Here is a 17,581-nt window from a genome sequence, read left to right as displayed (position 1 = left end):
CAGCCAACCATGTGATTTTTAAGACATTTTTTAGAGGTACTCTTGTTTTTCTTCCATGTCATTCTTTCATGGCCCCTTGGTCAGAGGGGCCTGCTTGGAGCCTCCTGGGTTTCTGAGGTCTTGATGTCTAGTTAACGGCAAGACAATGCGGACCCTGTGAGAGAGGTGGTGACAGCCTGGCTACTGGGGTCAGTGAGCCATTAAAATACCTTCTACTGGCCCGACGGGAATCACAGGGGCCTTTCACACCACGCTTTACATGTCCCGCAACAGCACTAAAGGCCCCTGCTCCTGAAGCCCATACTAAAGCAATGATTGTCTTAAGCTTATCAGTACATAGCCAAAGCAAGATCGTATCAGCCTCAGCCGCCATGATGTGAGGAAATCATGGTAGACCCTTCCCATTACCAGAGAGCCACCCATAATTATTTTATATGAGTCAGAGTCCCAATATCAATTGATTACTGTTTTCTCGCTCTAAGCTCTTGTGTTCCTTAGCTGGTCATCGTTTCAGACATAGCCTATCAACAGAGGCAGAGCATTTCTAAATCAGTACAACAGACACTGCACAAGGCCAATGACCCTCACACATAAGACCATTTACGAAATGCCATCCTATATGACATCATGCATGCATGAATCACCTCTGGTAGAGAGATGAAATCGGGGGAGAGAAGAATATGCTCTCATTCACAGAATATCTGCCTGGGGCGCTCATCAAGGAGTAAAAGACAGCGAGTCCACCATGTTGCTTTTGGCCGGACACCACTCTCCCCTTGACTTGTTTTCTTACTGCTGGCTTGGACTAAATGACCACTCTGACTGATTTGGTCATGGATGTCCGAGGCCCATGAAAACCCCTCCATTACCCATCTGATCCCTGCCAAGATGTTCATGTGTGATCACACAGCCCCTCACCAGACTGGGTCCTCTGCCATACCTCCCTCATTGAGACACAGAAAGAGAAGAGTTTACATCAATGTCCTCCTTCTGAGAAAAACAGACAGGAAGACAGACAGCCTCCTCTTCCAGAGAGATATCCGGGAACATCTCCTGCATTTGCATAACAGCGCACATAGCCATCAACGCCAACAGAAGATGGAATGTCTCCTGGAAAGGAAATGTTATGACAAATTTATGGCCCAAATCCCAGCAAATTTCTGGATTTACGGGGAAGATGTGACATCCGAGTGGGGTTGGCGTAGTTTATCCTCCCCACTCTCCACCTGGGCTGTTAGCTGACAGAATCATCACATCAGGGTGTATTTCTGCAGGCCTTGTCTCATCCAGCCAGTCCTCTCAGAAATTTTAGTTCTGAATAGAGGCCTGACCCAGTTCCATGACCTGTCAGAGCTCAGTATGAAAAGTGAGTCATTTATCATTGGAGTTCAGACATTTGGGTTGAGTAACAAAGGTAATGAGCTGCTCTCAGCAGTGCGAGCAGCCCTGTGTTATTTCTGCAAAAGAAATATATATATATTTTCTTCTCCAAGATACAAAATTAGACTTGTTCTCTGACCGCTTAGGAATGTTAGCAAAGTTATCTTTGCCTCAAAGTTATCTTTGCTTTCATTCTTCTCAGGAATAATTGACTGTAGATGGGGGAAATCCCTAAGCACAAAAGGCAGAGAAAGAAACCATACTCTTGAATCAAGATTACAGCCACTCATTAGATGGTTTAATTTCTAAAGCTCATTTTTCTAGTCCCCAAGTTATCTTTATGCCTTGATATACAGTCTACACTGCAGTATATTTGCCAAAACACAACGAGTACAATAAAACACGAACACTAACACAATTGACCCCATGAACTCTTACCATTGCAACGTCATACTGTACACACAATCATTTGAGATGTGTCATTCTCTTTTTCTTATGACGATACGTCAAGTTATTATCAAGTGATGATCACTTTCCTGAACATGAACTCATTGCTTTGATTACTTAAAGCATGTTTTAATTGACTTGTTAGTGATTCCTCATGTGAGATGCCTATCTGAAAACAAGCACGCCTGATGTGTTTGGGCACTTTTGAAAAATGGACCATGATATTGAGTTACAACCATTATTCACATTTGGAAGCTTCTGTTTGGAAGACACGTTGAGTTTGGCTAAGAAACAGCTGCCTGGTCCCTCTTGTTTATGCCTGCGATGAGTCGACGAAAGCACGATTGGTCATAGAGRGTTGTATTCCATCCGCATGGTTATCAATCACTTCAAGGGCTCCCAAACATGAAGGCCATTTTCCCATCATCATTCAGTCGGTGAGACCATTACAATCCACGTTAATGCACCAAACGGACTGATGACTGGCACCGCTCTCTCGCCTCCCGTCCGCACCATTTCTTTCGACTGTCTATAAATCACTCCATAATGCCGTGATTTTGGCCCTGCGCAATTATGATGTGATTTGCCCTTAAGCCCTTTTTTCATGATACAGTATGTCAGTGCTCAGACACACATGCTTCGGATATAGTGTGTAACTTACCAGGCAGTTTAAAAGTTGTGCCTCACTCCTCTCCCCTCCACCCCCTTTTTTCATGAGAGAGAATGGAATTAGCTCGGTGTATTTCAGACACTTTTCTGGCCAAGGATATTGTTTTCCTTGGCCTCACACAGTAAGTCTGCTATTATGGTCCTTTTTCATGTCTATAAATGGATTCTTTTCATGGATCCAAATGGGAATGCTTGATTTTAGCCGGGATTTAAGAGGATACTGTACTCTGTTAGGGGCCCGGATTTGTTACCCGTATTCTCGTAGTGCTTTACTTTGATCGATTATTACGGTATTTGCCAAATTGTTCAGAAATGCACCTCCAAAGCTCTGGAGAAAGTAACATTTAGCTGAGGTCTGGTGACCTACAGGGGAGATGAGAAATGTTAGCTTAGTGTAGATATCCTGTTCTTCAGAGAGGGAGAGAGAGGGAATGAAAGAAAGACAAAGAGAGCAATAAATGGAAAGAAAAAGAAAGTTGAAGAGAGACACAGTAAATATAATATGGAACGAATCCGAGGGAAAGAATGAGAGAGAGCACCCACACCAACTATCRAGCAAGCCAGCCAGCCAGCCCAGCCAGGTCACCTTTGATACAAGTCAGTATTCAACGTCCATCCATGTCTGAGGACGTCTGGAAATGACATGGAAACCGGCTACAAGAGGTAAGAGTGAGTGCTGTTACCTTCAAGTAGGTAAGCATCTGCCTCTGGTGCCAAAGGTTGCACATTCGAATCCAGTGATGCTGGATGCTTAACCTTAAGTTTTCGGAGTTGATGCCTAAACTTAACCCAAACTTTAAAAATTCAGAGTTAATGCCTAAACTTGACCTTAAACACTTTGAAATTTGACGTTTGGAGCAACTTCAAAATGTGATGTTTGAGAAACATGGATTGAACGTCCAATTCTGACGTTAGACTGTGAGAGCTTGTTGGCCAGCCAGCCAGCTGCAGCCCTACTCTGCTCTGTGTGCCTGTTACTGACGTGATTTCCCCTCTGACAGCTGTGAGTGCTGGGCCCCCTGCACCAGGGCAGCTTTGATCTCTGCCTCTCTGTCACTCAACGTTAGTTACCCTTCAGGATGGAGACAGTCTCTCTCCCTCTTTCCCACTGCCCCAACTCTCCACACACTGAGCATTCTGCAGCCAGATTCGGCTACTGCTGCAAGTCAATATTTTTGTTAAGACCACTGATATCGTTCATGTGATTTGAGTATTGAGTCCATTGGTCATGTAGTTTTTAACTGTATCCCAAGCAGATATGACATACTTAGTGACTCTTTGGAACATGTTTCTTGAATGTGTGACGAAGGTCTGACTGTGTGTTGGGAACACTCATATTTGGGTGCACACTTGTGAGTAGAGTGTCAAGGTACAGTAGCATCATTTGGTGAAAGATGGACCAAAAAGCTTTCAGCTGTGTTTTGCATTGGCTATGGTAAGATAGCCATCCATTGGAACCAACTGGTGTCTTTACTTCTAAGGGAACCAATTAACTCTCAGTCTCAGTGACTCAACCAAAACCTCACATATGTACACACAACAAAACTCTTGTCAACCGGCCAACATTTACTGCACTGGGGCTAATTTCAGGTTTCGTCTGACTTATTTTTCTAATTACAGCCTCCGCAGAGCATGCTCTCGCTACATTGCCAGGAACGATCATCTAGCCCCAATATGAACCTTTGACATCGAATATCTTGAACACATAATGAGCACGGTTGTCTGCTGCGTTCAACAGAAAAATCCCGCACCTCACAAACCACTTTCTTTTAAGTTCCCTGTCTCTCTTTTGGTCTATGTTGAGTGAAGTCAGTCAAAAAAGACACAGCCAAACACCGTTTACCCAGATATTCAATTCCACTTCATGAAATTGCCTTGGGTGGTAGGGGACTCAATTGCAATGTGTCATTTCAATCCATTTCAATGTCTTTCATGTCACGAGCAGGAAACAATAAAGTTTGCGAAATGGTTGGCTTCCATTTAACAACATTTAACTGGACTTCTACGATATATGATTTAACCATCAACATATGTTTACTTCTTCCAATGCGGGGGCCCGCGCTGTAACTGAAGAATGTGTTTTTCAGATCAACCATCAAATGTAACCCTCTTGGTGTGAAAAGCACCTCACAAAAGCGCATAGTGCTTTGACAGCATTGGGGCGGGTGGTTGGGTATTAGGGGGGGGGGCTATAGATTGTATGGACGGCAGTAATCCCATTGGCTCTGCGACTCAGCAGGGGAAGCATTGCCTGGATCAAAAACGTTGTTGAGAACGTAAAAAAAAAAAGGTAACCTAGAACAAATATTGTTAGAGAAAGTCCCATGTGAGACAATAAGCCTTCATTGCGTGGCCTCCTCCCACCCATGTCACACTGTATACTTCTGGTGTGACATCATTCACTGTGGGTCGTCCCTTTAGTCCAGGCTCGGACAAAAGAAAATAGGAGATTTTATTATGAATCCGTTGAATATACTTACAGTATATACTTGTGGTAATTTAATTTATTCATCCAATACCACGTTTTGTTGCCACTGAAAGACTCTCATACAAGTGGTCGGGGTTACTAAAGAGAGCAGCAGATCTGAAAAGAGACGAAGGTGTTTATTAGAAGTTTGTCGAAGTTAAGTAACTCAGTATAACAAATGTCAAAAGTTTCAGGCAGTACAAATAAACGAACATGTGGACGTCTACAATATGTAGTACCGCATTTTGTTTTCAAGCACGTTACAATTATTACTTGATAATTGATGTTATTATAAACTGTACTGTACCTGGTACCGTAGAGACAATCTGTTCCTGCTTTGACTCAAAGCCCAGCCTCAGAGCTCGATAGTAGTGGAAGCGATTACACAGACTGAAATACATCAGTAGATGGCCCATGACACACACTGTGTGACGCCACGGCACATCTCTCACCAGCGTTCACCTCCGGCGTCTAGACACATTCAACACATTCTCCTTCTACCTGCCTGCACTTCAATGAGGCCTTTTGAATCCGGGGGCCAATAAAAGCACACACACACAGCCAGGTTGGGGAGAAGGGAGAGGGAATGAAGGGGAGGTTGGGGGATCTGGTGGTTGAACTCTGCAGCCTCCGGATATTCAGATCCAGATTCATTGGGTCAGTAAAATACAGTCCTCAACAGGATAAATGGAGCTTCAACCCTCAACAGATATGTTAGATTATCACTACCGGGGGGATAAACCCAGACGACCGGGTTCGAGTTCGCAATGTCAGTGTTTGTAATTCAAACTGCCTGAGTTATGATGAAGTATCTCTGGACTGTTTCCACATGGTTGGTTTTCTTTTTCTGTCGGTTGATTTAATGTTGATATGTGATATTTATATTCTTGTGTTTTTGACGTTTTTAGTTATTTCGAGGAACAGCAGGGGAACCCACCTGCACCAAAAAAAGAATTGATTCATTTAGTAACCTAGTTTTATCACTGAGATTAGTGTGTGTCCTAATTGCACTATGCGATCAAGTTAATAGATGATACGGGCCAAGTGGAACAATTCTCCATCCCCAGAACGGATCATGCACTGCTTTTTTTCATCATGAAAGTTTTATGCGTGGAAAAATAACACGCTGGAAACCCAAGCGCTCAATGTAGAAAAAAAAGCTAAACAAAAGGCTTCTGTGGTTACTAAATCAACGTTCATTTGCGACTTGGCAGCCCCTGCTTTAAGGAAGCCTGTGGTAAAAGGGTATTTCTTTCACATTGCTATCTGATGTCCTGGGTGTATTTTGTGTGATCATCTGGCATGGCTTTGTAGATTTGAAATCAAGCCGGAATTACTTTCTTGAAAGATGTCATTACATACAGTACCAGTCAAAAGTTTGGACACACCTACTCATTCAAGGGTTTGTCTTTATTTGTACCATTTTCTACATTGTACAATTAGTGAAGACATCAAAACTATGAAACAACACATATGGAATCATGTAGTAACCATATTTTATATTTGAGATTCTTCAAAGTAGTCACCCTTTGCCTGATGACAGCTTTGCACACTCTTGCCATTCTCTCAACCAGCTTCATGAGGTAGTCTCCTGGAATGCATTTCAAATAACAGGTGTGGCTTAATTCGTGGAATTTCTTTCCTTCTTAATGTGTTTGAGCCAAATTTGAGATTTTTTGTTCCAACCGCCGTGTCTTTGTGAGACGCAGAGTAGGTGAACGGATTATCTCCTTATGTGTGGTTCCCACCGTGAAGCATGGAGGAGGAGGTGTGATGGTGTGGGGGTGCTTTGCTGGTGACACTGTCTGTGATTTATTTAGAATTCAAGGCACACTTAACCAGCATGGCTACCACAGTATTCTGCAGCGATACACCATCCCATCTGGTTTGTGCTTAGTGGGACTATCATTTGTTTTCAACAGGACAATGACCCAACAAACCTCCAAGCTGTGTAAGGGCTATTTGACCAAGAAGGAGAGTGATGGAGTGCTGCATCAGATGACCTGGCCTCCACAATCACCCGGCCTCAACCCAATTTAGATGGTTTGGGATGAGTTGGACCGCAGAGTGAAGGAAAAGCATCCAACAAGTGCTCAGCATATGTGGGAACTCCTTCAAGACTGTTGGAAAAACATTCGTCATGAAGGTTGAGAGAATGCCAAGAGTGTGCAAAGCTGTCATCAAGGCAAAGGGTGGCTACTTTGAAGAATCTAATATATGAAATATATTTAGATTTGTTGAACACTTTTTTGGTTACTACATGATTCCATATGTGTTATTTCATAGTTTTTATATATTCACTATTATTCTACAATGTAGAAAATAGTAAAAATAAAGACAAACCCTTGAATGAGTAGGTGTGTCCAAACTTTTGACTGGTACTGTATGTCTAACAGTAGATTTCTGTGTATCCAATTGCAAAAATAACAGTGAAGCATAGTTAAAKCTTTGTCTAGCAGTTACTACATCTGAAATTCCGCCTCTGAATCTAAATCTAAGCACAGATCAACTGTTCAGAGAGAGAGGGAGAAAGAGAAGGAGAAAGAGAGAGGCAGAGGAAAATGGTACGCTTCAAAAGAAAGGCATTCCTGCCTATTCTCTCAGCTTCTAAAATGAAATGAAAAATTCCAGCCCTTGGTGTTGATAAAGACAATGTTTTTCTAAGACTTGCTGTGTTGAGCTGCTTTATGTTTGTCTCTGTGGCAACAGGCCCATTTGAGGCTGTAAGGCTAAGATATTAGAAACAGGCGAAGACCCAGAAACCGGGCCCGTTTAGGGTTTGGAGTGAATACATCATGCAAGCACATCTGACACGGTGTTGATGACTCTATGTGACTTGTTAACTGGTCCTGAACGTCCTGAAAGTCACCTGAGCACTATTACAGGCTATTCCTGTAACTGTGCGTACATGAAACCAGGCCTTGACTTGATACCATGAGCAATCTGAGAGGCACCACATTTGTCATCATTTGGTCTGACATTAATATGTCTAAATGCATCACTGACATGTGTTCCCTGTCTGAACTCTGACCCTGTCTGTGTAGTGTACAATTACTGTATCTTTATGTGTTTTGTGTGTGTGTGTGTGTGTGTGTGTGTGTGTGTGTGTGTGTGTGTGTGTGTGTGTGTGTGTGTGTGTGTGTGTGTGTGTGAGAGAGAGAGAGAGAGAGACAGAGTATATAGACAGAGTAAAAGAGAGAGACAGTAGGTGCTATGGGTTTATAGAGTAGTCCAACAGATTGGACAATAGACACAGGATCATATTAGTTCACACTCCACTTCAGAGAGAGCAGACGGCTATGATTTTCTTCGAACCAAACTGCCATTGCCAGAAGGAGGAAATAGGACTTTTCTGGCACATCAGATAATTGACTTATTACTGAGGAACTGTATGTCATGCAACTCAAGATCAAATAAAAACATTGCTGCCTTACATTGTGTCAGCATGCCATCATTGCAAAGGCCCTAACATAAAATCAACATGTGGATTGAAAGTGTTTTCTTGGGAACCAGATAGAGTGTTATTGTTCCATTCGGGCAACATTTGATTTGAAAATCAAACTTATCTTGTACAGTTGGTGTAAACGTGAGCATTCTCAATTCAGTCTGAAAAGGTCCCGCTGGGCACAGATGTCAATTCAACGTCTATTCCACGTTGGTTCAACGTGATTTCGTTCAAGTGACGTGGAAACAACGTTGATTCAACCAGTGTGTGCCCGGTGGGGTGTTCAAATCCACTCAACAACACACACACCATAGCTTATTAGCCTTCCTTCATCAGGTGGTTTCCAAAGGGTTTTTATAGAAGTCTGGATGAAGCCTAAGCAAACGCATGGCTTGTAAAATAAGACCTCAATGTGTGCGTGTTTATGTTTGCTGTGCATGTGTGCTTGAATGTGTGTGCTTGTATATGTAGTTCTTAAGAAAGGAAAACGTTTCTGGCTCTAGACCTGCATTTAATTGAACACTCAACATCATTGGCAAGTGAAACCAAGCCAAATGAAAATGAGCTGCAATTCATAGAATAAAAAATTWAAAAAACTCTGTAATTGATTGAAGCCTGCACTTGATTACATCAAATGATGAGAATTGTTTTATCAACCTTATTTTTTACGAGCAACTGGTAGCTGAACAAATAACTCTCTCGGAGGGTAGGCTCGCTACATGGGCCAACCTCTGGCATAGTGAAATCTGAATAATTACACATTCTTCAAATAGGCACATTCTTCTTTTCTCCTCTCCCCTGCAACTCTTCACGGGGTTCTTAGTGTACAAGAGAAATATCCAGTGCATTTGGAAAGTATACAGAAACCTTGGCTTTTTCCACATTTTGTTACGTTACAGCCTTATTCTATAAATTATTGAATTGTTTTTTTTTCTCTCATCAATCTGCACAAAATTCCCCATAATGACAAAGCAAAAAATAAAAAATAAAGAAAACTGAAATAACARATTTACGTAAGTATTCAGACCCTTTACTCAGTACTTTGTTGAAGCACCTTTGGCAGCGATTACAGAATTATTGAGTATGATGCTACAAGCTTGGCACACCTGTACTTGGGGAGTTTCTTCCATTCTTCTATGCAGATCCTCTCAAGCTCGGTCAGGTTAGATGGGAAGCGTTGCTGCACAGCTATTTTCAGGTCTCTCCAGAGATGTTCGATCGGGTTCAAGTCCGGGCTCTGGCTGGGCAACTCAAGGACATTCAGAGACTTGGCCAGAAGCAACTCCTGCATTGCCTTGGCTGTGTGCTTAGGGTTGTTGTCCTGTTGGAAGGTGAACCTATGCCCCAGTCTGAGGTCCTGAGGGCTCTGGAGCAGGTTTTCATCAAGGATCTCTCTGTACTTTGCTCTGCTCATCTTTACCTCGATCCTGACTAGTCTCCCAGTCTCTGCCGCTGAAAAACATCCCCACTGCGTAATACTGCCACCTCCATGCTTCACCGTAGGGATGATGATGGTTTCCTCCAGACGTGCTGCTTGGCATTCAGGCCACAGAGTTCAATCTTGGTTACATCAGACCAGAGAATCTTGTTTCTCATGGTCTGAGAGTCCTTTAGGTCCCTTTTGGCAAACTCCAAGTGGCTGTCATGTGCCTTTCACTGAGGAGTGGCTGTCTGGCCACTCTACCATAAAGGCCTGATTGGTGGAGTGCTGCAGAGATGGTTGTCTATGTGGAAGGTTCTCCCATCTCCACAGATGAACTCTGGAGATCTCTCAGTATATCAGGTACTTGGTCACCTCAATGACCAAGGCCCTTCCCTTTTTTCAAGACCTCTGCAATCCGCTCTGGCATGCTGTCTTAAACGTTGCTATCTGTCTCTCTGACATTTGCAACAATGTTTCAATATTCAAATTCGATCTCCAGTTGTCCCATAGCAATGAACGTGTCAGGAGTTGGGATGAGACAGACAGGCAGGCAACGTCAATATTTACAAGGAAATGTCAATTGAAAAAAGGTAAAAATAAAAGAAAGTGCAGCTAGTTTGCAGTCTTTCTAGCTTCAGTTTGAAGTGACTGTGTTAGCTGTGTTGTTGGCTAGCTCCTCTGAACAACAGTGTCTTGACGAGTGAGAACATTTTCTATGCCAGACAAAATCGCGCCTCATTAGCTCATTGTTCTGGATGTATCCAAATAAATGTCATTAGAAAACAGTTTAAACAAATGCAAATGCAGCGACTTTGCTGTTATTCTGGCTGCACTTTTTGATGTGACTTTAAGTTAGCTGTAGTTGGCTAGCTAGAAAGCAAGGGATAAGAACGTTGCCAGCTAGTACGGCTATGGAACATTTAGAACGAACATCGGGGTCGTGTCCATAGATACAGAACAAAAAAACTGAACGACTGGGTCTAGCTCTAGCAACCGAACCGAAAGAACGAACGACAATCCGGCTTGGGTAGCAACCCTAGATTTGTATCGAACATCTATGTTGTGGAAGGATGAAATAGTATGAATAAACTCATCAAAATAACATTTTGTATAAAATTATATCAACCATTATTTGAATTTGTTGTTAACCCGTTGTATAGAAGTGATAATGCCCTCGAAGCCGGTGTTTGGAGGATATATTGTTGTTAGCGGTGAGCGGTTTCCTTCCTCTCCGGCAACTGAGTTAGGAAGCATGCCTGTATTTTTGTAGTGACTGGGTGTATTGATAAACCATCCAAAGTGTAATTAATAACTTCACCATGCGCAAAGGTATATTCAATGTCTGCTTTTACCCATCTACCATAGTTGGCCTTCTTTGCGAGGCATTGAAAAACCTATCTGGTCTTTGGTTGAATCTGTGTTTGAAATTCACTGCCCGACTGAGGGACCTTACAGATAATTGTATGTGTGGGGTACAGAGWTGAGGTAGTCATTCAAAAATCTGGTTATTGCACACAGAGTGAGTCCATGCAACTTATTATGTGACTTGTTAAAGCAAGTTTTTACTTCTAAACGTATTTAGGCTTGCCATAACAAAGGGGTTGAATACTTATTGACTCAAAACATTTCAGCTTTTGAATTTTTATTAATTTGTAAACATTTTGAAAAACATAATTCTACTTTGACATTATGTCGGATTGTGTGTAGGCCAGTGACAATAAAATCTCAATTTAATCCATTTAAAATTCAGGGTGTAAAACAACAAAATGTGGAAAATGTCAAGGGGTGTGAATACTTTCTGAAGGAACTGTATATATTTTCACACTATGAGGTTGGAATAATACTGTGAAATTGTGAAAATCATAATAATGCCCTTTTAGTGTAAGAACTGTTTGAAACAACTGACTGAAATTTCAACCTGTTTTGGTGGGATAGAGAGGGTTTCAAATCTCTCTGCCAATAACAGCTAATTTTCTGTTTTCACCTCCCAACTAAGACCACTCCCACACAGTCCTAGCAAAATTCTTGGTTTCAAAATTGGTCTTTGCTAATAAGATATTTTTGATTATTTTTGACCATTTTAATTGAAAACAATCAATAAGGTATTTAGTTCTTACTCAGAAATGATTTGATATTGAGATAAAAATGGATGCTTTGGACCTTTTGGCGAAGTAGAGGGTAAACAAGCCAGATAATTATAAAGTTTCTCAGTTAACTACTTATCTCTTGTCCGCGACACTGTAGACACAACTTTCCACAACAGTATTGTCCACTTTGTGATAACCACAGAAAGAAACCCAGCAACATACATTCATATATTGAAGTAAATGACAGTAATGGAAAGCCTAAACTGGGTTGATTAGCTTTACAGCAGTGCAGTAGTGAGTGTTTGGTATAGTGTGTGGCTGTATAGTTGGAACAGTGGGTCTTTGTTTGCAGACAGAATAGTTCTCCCTATGGGTTCACCACAGGATCCCAGCTCTCACAGGCACAGGGAAACTATACATTGGAGTTCCTGCCCTCCTATGAATGTTTTATTAGCTCGGGGAGTGAGTCTAAAAAACCCACCCTCAACACACACACACACACACACACACACACACACACCGTCTTCAAACTTAATGAGTGGCGCCTGACCGTAGCATCTAATGCTTTAGTTGACTTGTGAGGGTGAGGGAAGGGGCGCGGGAGTTGGATAGGGAGAGGTGTGAATCATGCTTACCTCAAGCCCACCACTCTTCATTCATTGACTTAGCTATGTAATTTATGTCAATGGAGGAAGTCATTCGCTCTCACCATGGAAATACATAGTGCTCTCACTGCTATGGAAATACAGTTGATCAAAATGAAACTGTAGGACAAAGAGTTTTTTTCCTCCAAACAGAGGTCTCAAATCCAAGTAATATCCCAGATGCAAGGTTAAGAACTGGAATCTCTTCATTCGTTGGCCTCTGTGCCATGAAGTATGGCTCTTGATCTGTACAGCTTTATGACTTGAGATCTTATTAAAGTGTTATAATTACTTTCCAGAGTGCTCAGCCTGGCCTCAGAGCCATGCGAAACATACATGACGTATTTCTGAGCACCTCCAAGATGTATGATACCTATTAATGGTCTAGTTACTTTAGACAGAGACTAAAGTAGGGAGGTTAGTCGGGGAGGATGGGTGGGCATAATCCGCGACCGTCTAGCAATCCCAAGGTTGCATATTAATGTCGCGTCTGGGACAACTGTAGCGTTTTAGCTAATCCTTCCCCTAACCCTTATTCTAAACTTAACCCAATTTACCCTACTTGCTACAAATCTTAATTTGACCCTTTTCATCGCAGGAAGAAAAGAATCCTGCAGCAGGGGAATTTGAATGTCTGAAGAAATATTTAAAATCGCCACCAGGGGGCAGCTGAAAGAGGTGTTTGTATACAATGCAGTACTGTACCAAGTGGCGTGTATTCATGGATGCCAAGGGAAGCCAGGCTTCCCCCCAAAAATGTGCCAAGAAACATAGAGTTGAAGTCGGAAGTTTACATACACCTTTGCCAAATACATTTAAACTCAGTTTTTCACAATTACTGACATTTAATCCTAGTAAAAATTCCCTGTTTTAGGTCAGTTAGGATCACCACTTTATTTTAAGAATGTGAAATGTCAGAATAATAGTAGAGAGAATGATTTATTTCAGCTTTTATTTCTTTCATCACATTCCCAGTGGGTCAGACTCAATTAGTATTTGGTAGCATTGCCTTTAAATAGTTTAACTTGGGTCAAACGTTTCGGGTAGCCTTCCACAAGCTTCCCACAATAAGTTGGGTGAATTTTGGCCCATTCCTCCTGGACAGAAGCTGGTGTAACTGAGTCAAGTTTGTAGGCCTCCTTGCTCGCAAACACTTTTTCAGTTCTGCCCAAAAATGTTCTATAGGATTGAGGTCAGGGCTTTGTTGATGGCCACTCAATACCTTGACTTTGTTGTCCTTAAGCCATTTTGCCACAACGTTGGAAGTTTGCTTGGGGTCATTGTCCATTTGGAAGACCCATTTACGACCAAGCTTTAACTTCGACTGATGTCTTGAAGAGGTTGCTTTCAATACATCCACATAATTTTCCTGCCTCATGATGCCATCTATTTTGTGAAGTGCACCAGTCCCTCCTGCAGCAAAAGACCCCCACAACATGATGCTGCTACCCCCGTGCTTCACGGTTGGGATGGTGTTCTTCGCTTGCAAGCCTCCCCCTTTCCTTAAAACATAACGATGGTCATTATGGCCAAACAGTTCTATTTTGGTTTCATCAGACCAGAGGAAATTTCTCCAAAAGTATGATCTTTGTCCCCATGTGCAGTTGCAAACCATAGTCTGGCTTTTTTATGGTGGTTTTGGAGAAGTGGCTTCTTCCTTGCTGAGCGGCCTTCAGGTTATGTCGATATAGGACTCGTTTTACTGTGGATATACAGTGGGGAGAACAAGTATTTGATACACTGCCGATTTTGCAGTTTTCCTACTTACAAAGCATGTAGAGGTCTGTAATATTATCATAGGTACACTTCAACTGTGAGACACGGAATCTAAAACAAAAATCCAGAAAATCACATTGTATGATTTTTAAGTAATTAATTTGCATTTTATTGCATGACATAAGTATTTGATACATCAGAAAAGCAGAACTTAATATTTGGTACAGAACCTTTGTTTGCAATTACAGAGATCATACGTTTCCTGGAGTTCTTGACCAGGTTTGCACACACTGCAGCAGGGATTTTGTCCCATCCTCCATACAGACCTTCTCCAGATCCTTCAGGTTTCGGGGCTGTCGGGCAATACGGACTTTCAGCTCCCTCCAAGATTTTCTATTGGGTTCAGGTCTGGAGACTGGCTAGGCCACTCCAGGACCTTGAGATGCTTCTTACGGAGCCACTCTTTAGTTTCCCTGGCTGTGTGTTTCGGGTCGTTGTCATGCTGGAAGACCCAGCCACGACCCATCTTCAATGCTCTTACTGAGGAAGGAGGTCGTTGGCCAAGATCTCGCGATACATGGCCCCATCCATCCTCCCCTCAATACGGTGCAGTCGTCCTGTCCCCTTTGCAGAAAAGCATCCCCAAAGAATTATGTTTCCACCTCCACGCTTCACGGTTGGGATGGTGTTCTTGGGGTTGTACTCATCCTTCTTCTTCCTCCAAACACGTAGAGTGGAGTTTAGACCAAAAAGCTCAATTTTTGTCTCATCAGACCACATGACTTCTCCCATTCTTCCTCTGGATCATCCAGATGGTCATGGGCAAACTTCAGACGGGCCTGGACCATGCCGGCTTGAGCAGGGGGACCTTGCGTGCGCTGCAGTATTTTAATCCATGACGACATAGTGTGTTACTAATGGTTTTCTTGAGACTGTGGTCCCAGCTCTCTTAGGTCATTGACCAGGTCCTGCCGTGTAGTTCTGGGCTGATCCCTCACCTTCCTCATGATCATTGATGCCCCACGAGGTGAGATCTTGCATGGAGCCCCAGACCGAGGATGATTGACCGTCATCTTGAACTCTTCTCCATTTTCTATATATTGCGCCAACAGTTGTTGCCTTCTCACCAAGCTGCTTGCCTATTGTCCTGTAGCCCATCCCAGCCTTGTGCAGGTCTACAATTTTATCCCTGATGTCCTTACACACGCTCTCTGGTCTTGGCCATTGTGGAGAGGTTGGAGTCTGTTTGATTGAGTGTGTGGACAGGTGTCTTTTATACAGGTAACGAGTTCAAACAGGTGCAGTTAATACAGGTAATGAGTGGAGAACAGGAGGGCTTCTTAAAGAAAAACTAACAGGTCTGTGAGAGCCGGATTTTACTGGTTGGAAGGTGATCAAATACTTATGTCTTGCAATAAAATGCAAATTAATTACTTAAAAATCATACAATGTGATTTTCTGGACTTTTGTTTTAGATTCCGTCTCTCACAGTTGAAGTGTACCTATGATAAAAATTACAGACCTCTACATGCTTTGTAAGTAGGAAAACCTGCAAAATCGGCAGTGTATCAAATACTTGTTCTCCCCACTGTAAATACTTTTGTACCTGATTCCTCCAGCATCTTCACATCTTTGCTGTTGTTCTGGGATTGATTTGCACTTTTCGCACCAAAGTACGTTCATCTCTAGGAYACAGAACGCATCTCCTTCCTGAGCGGTATGACGGCTGCGTGGTCCCATGGTGTTTATACTTGTGTACTATTGTTTATACAGATGGACGTGGTACCTTCAGGCGTTTGGAAATTGCTCCCAAGGATGAACCAGACTTGTGGAGGTCTACAATTCTTTTTTCTGAGGTCTTGGCTGATTTCTTTTGATTTTCCCATGATGTCAAGCAAAGAGGTACTGAGTTTGAAGGTAACCCTTGAAATACATCCACAGGTACACCTCCAATTGACTCAAATGATGTCAATTAGCRCATCAGAAGCTTCTAACGCCCTGACATCATTTTCTGGAATTTTCCAAGCTGTTTAAAGGCACAGTCAACTCAGTGTATGTTAACTTCTGACCCACTGGAATAGTGATCCAGTGACTTATAAGTGAAATAATCTGTCTGTAAACAATTGTTAGGAAAAATTACTTGTGTCATGCACAAAGTAGATGTCCCATCCGACTTGCCAAAACTATAGTTTGTTAACAAGTAATTTGTGGAGTGGTTGAAAAACGAGTTTTAATGACTCCAACCTAAGTGTATGTAAACTTCCAACTTCAACTGTATCACGGTCGCAAGGCATATAAACTAATAAGTTATAAAGAAAACAACCCCACCTGTTTTGAGGCAAAAATCATTTGCAATTTAAAAAAAAAAAAAGCATTATATATGTTTTTTTGGGGGGGGGTGGGTCCAGTCTGTTTTGCATGTTATTTTGACATTAATACGTGTCACATATCAGTTTGCAAACAATGTAAAAAAAATAAGAATATATAATTGAGTTAATAAATCCACATACAAATATGGTTCTTGAGTAAGGCAGCTCCAAAATGCAGGTGTTTCAGTGCTAGCTCAGTGCTTTCTGTGTTGGTGGGACAAGCCAGCAGAAAATACGGAGCGTTGCACTGTGATTGGCTCAGTGTCCGGTCAGTCATGGGGACACTACGTCACTGCCAAGCCTAAGGGTAGACCTAAACAATTCTAACCCTTTGGATGCTGCTACAGAGTTACATTAGAAGTGCCCATCCAAGAAGGCTCAAGGTCATTGGCCACAGATAAAATGACATCAAATCACGTTATATGTACAGTAGCTTTGATTGGACTGATGTCAACATCGTACTTTCAAAATCTTAGCTAGCAGTCATCATCGTGAATCAGGTCGACAATCTACTGGCAAATCCTTTTTAATCGTTGTCATATGAAGAGAAATAATTAAGATAAATTATACCCCTCTTAATCACGCCTACTGTTCTTACTTGGTGGTGCACATGTAGCCTATAACCTGTTTTAAAGAAATGTAATCATTGAATATTGTAAGCTTTCATTGTCTGCTTATATGCCCCATTTATTTATCATACTGTTCTGACTTGGTGTACAGGGAGAACACTATAATAACAGCCCATGTTCTGAATTCTGTCGCTTTACATTTCAAAAGTGCTAAACAAATAGTTATATTGATTACGTCCGTCCTAGTTCCCTCATTAATGTCTTAATCGAAATTACGGATTGCCTCTTATCCGCTTGTCGTCCCCTTATGCCATAGTTTGTAAATCTCAATTGTCATTAGAAACCACATTTGTTTAAGCAACTCA

This window comes from Salvelinus sp. IW2-2015, linkage group LG8 (genome assembly GCF_002910315.2).
Source record: "Salvelinus sp. IW2-2015 linkage group LG8, ASM291031v2, whole genome shotgun sequence".
Classification (NCBI taxonomy): Eukaryota; Metazoa; Chordata; class Actinopteri; order Salmoniformes; family Salmonidae; genus Salvelinus; species Salvelinus sp. IW2-2015.
The sequence above is the reverse complement of the archived record's forward strand: the minus strand, read 5'-3'. Positions refer to the sequence as shown.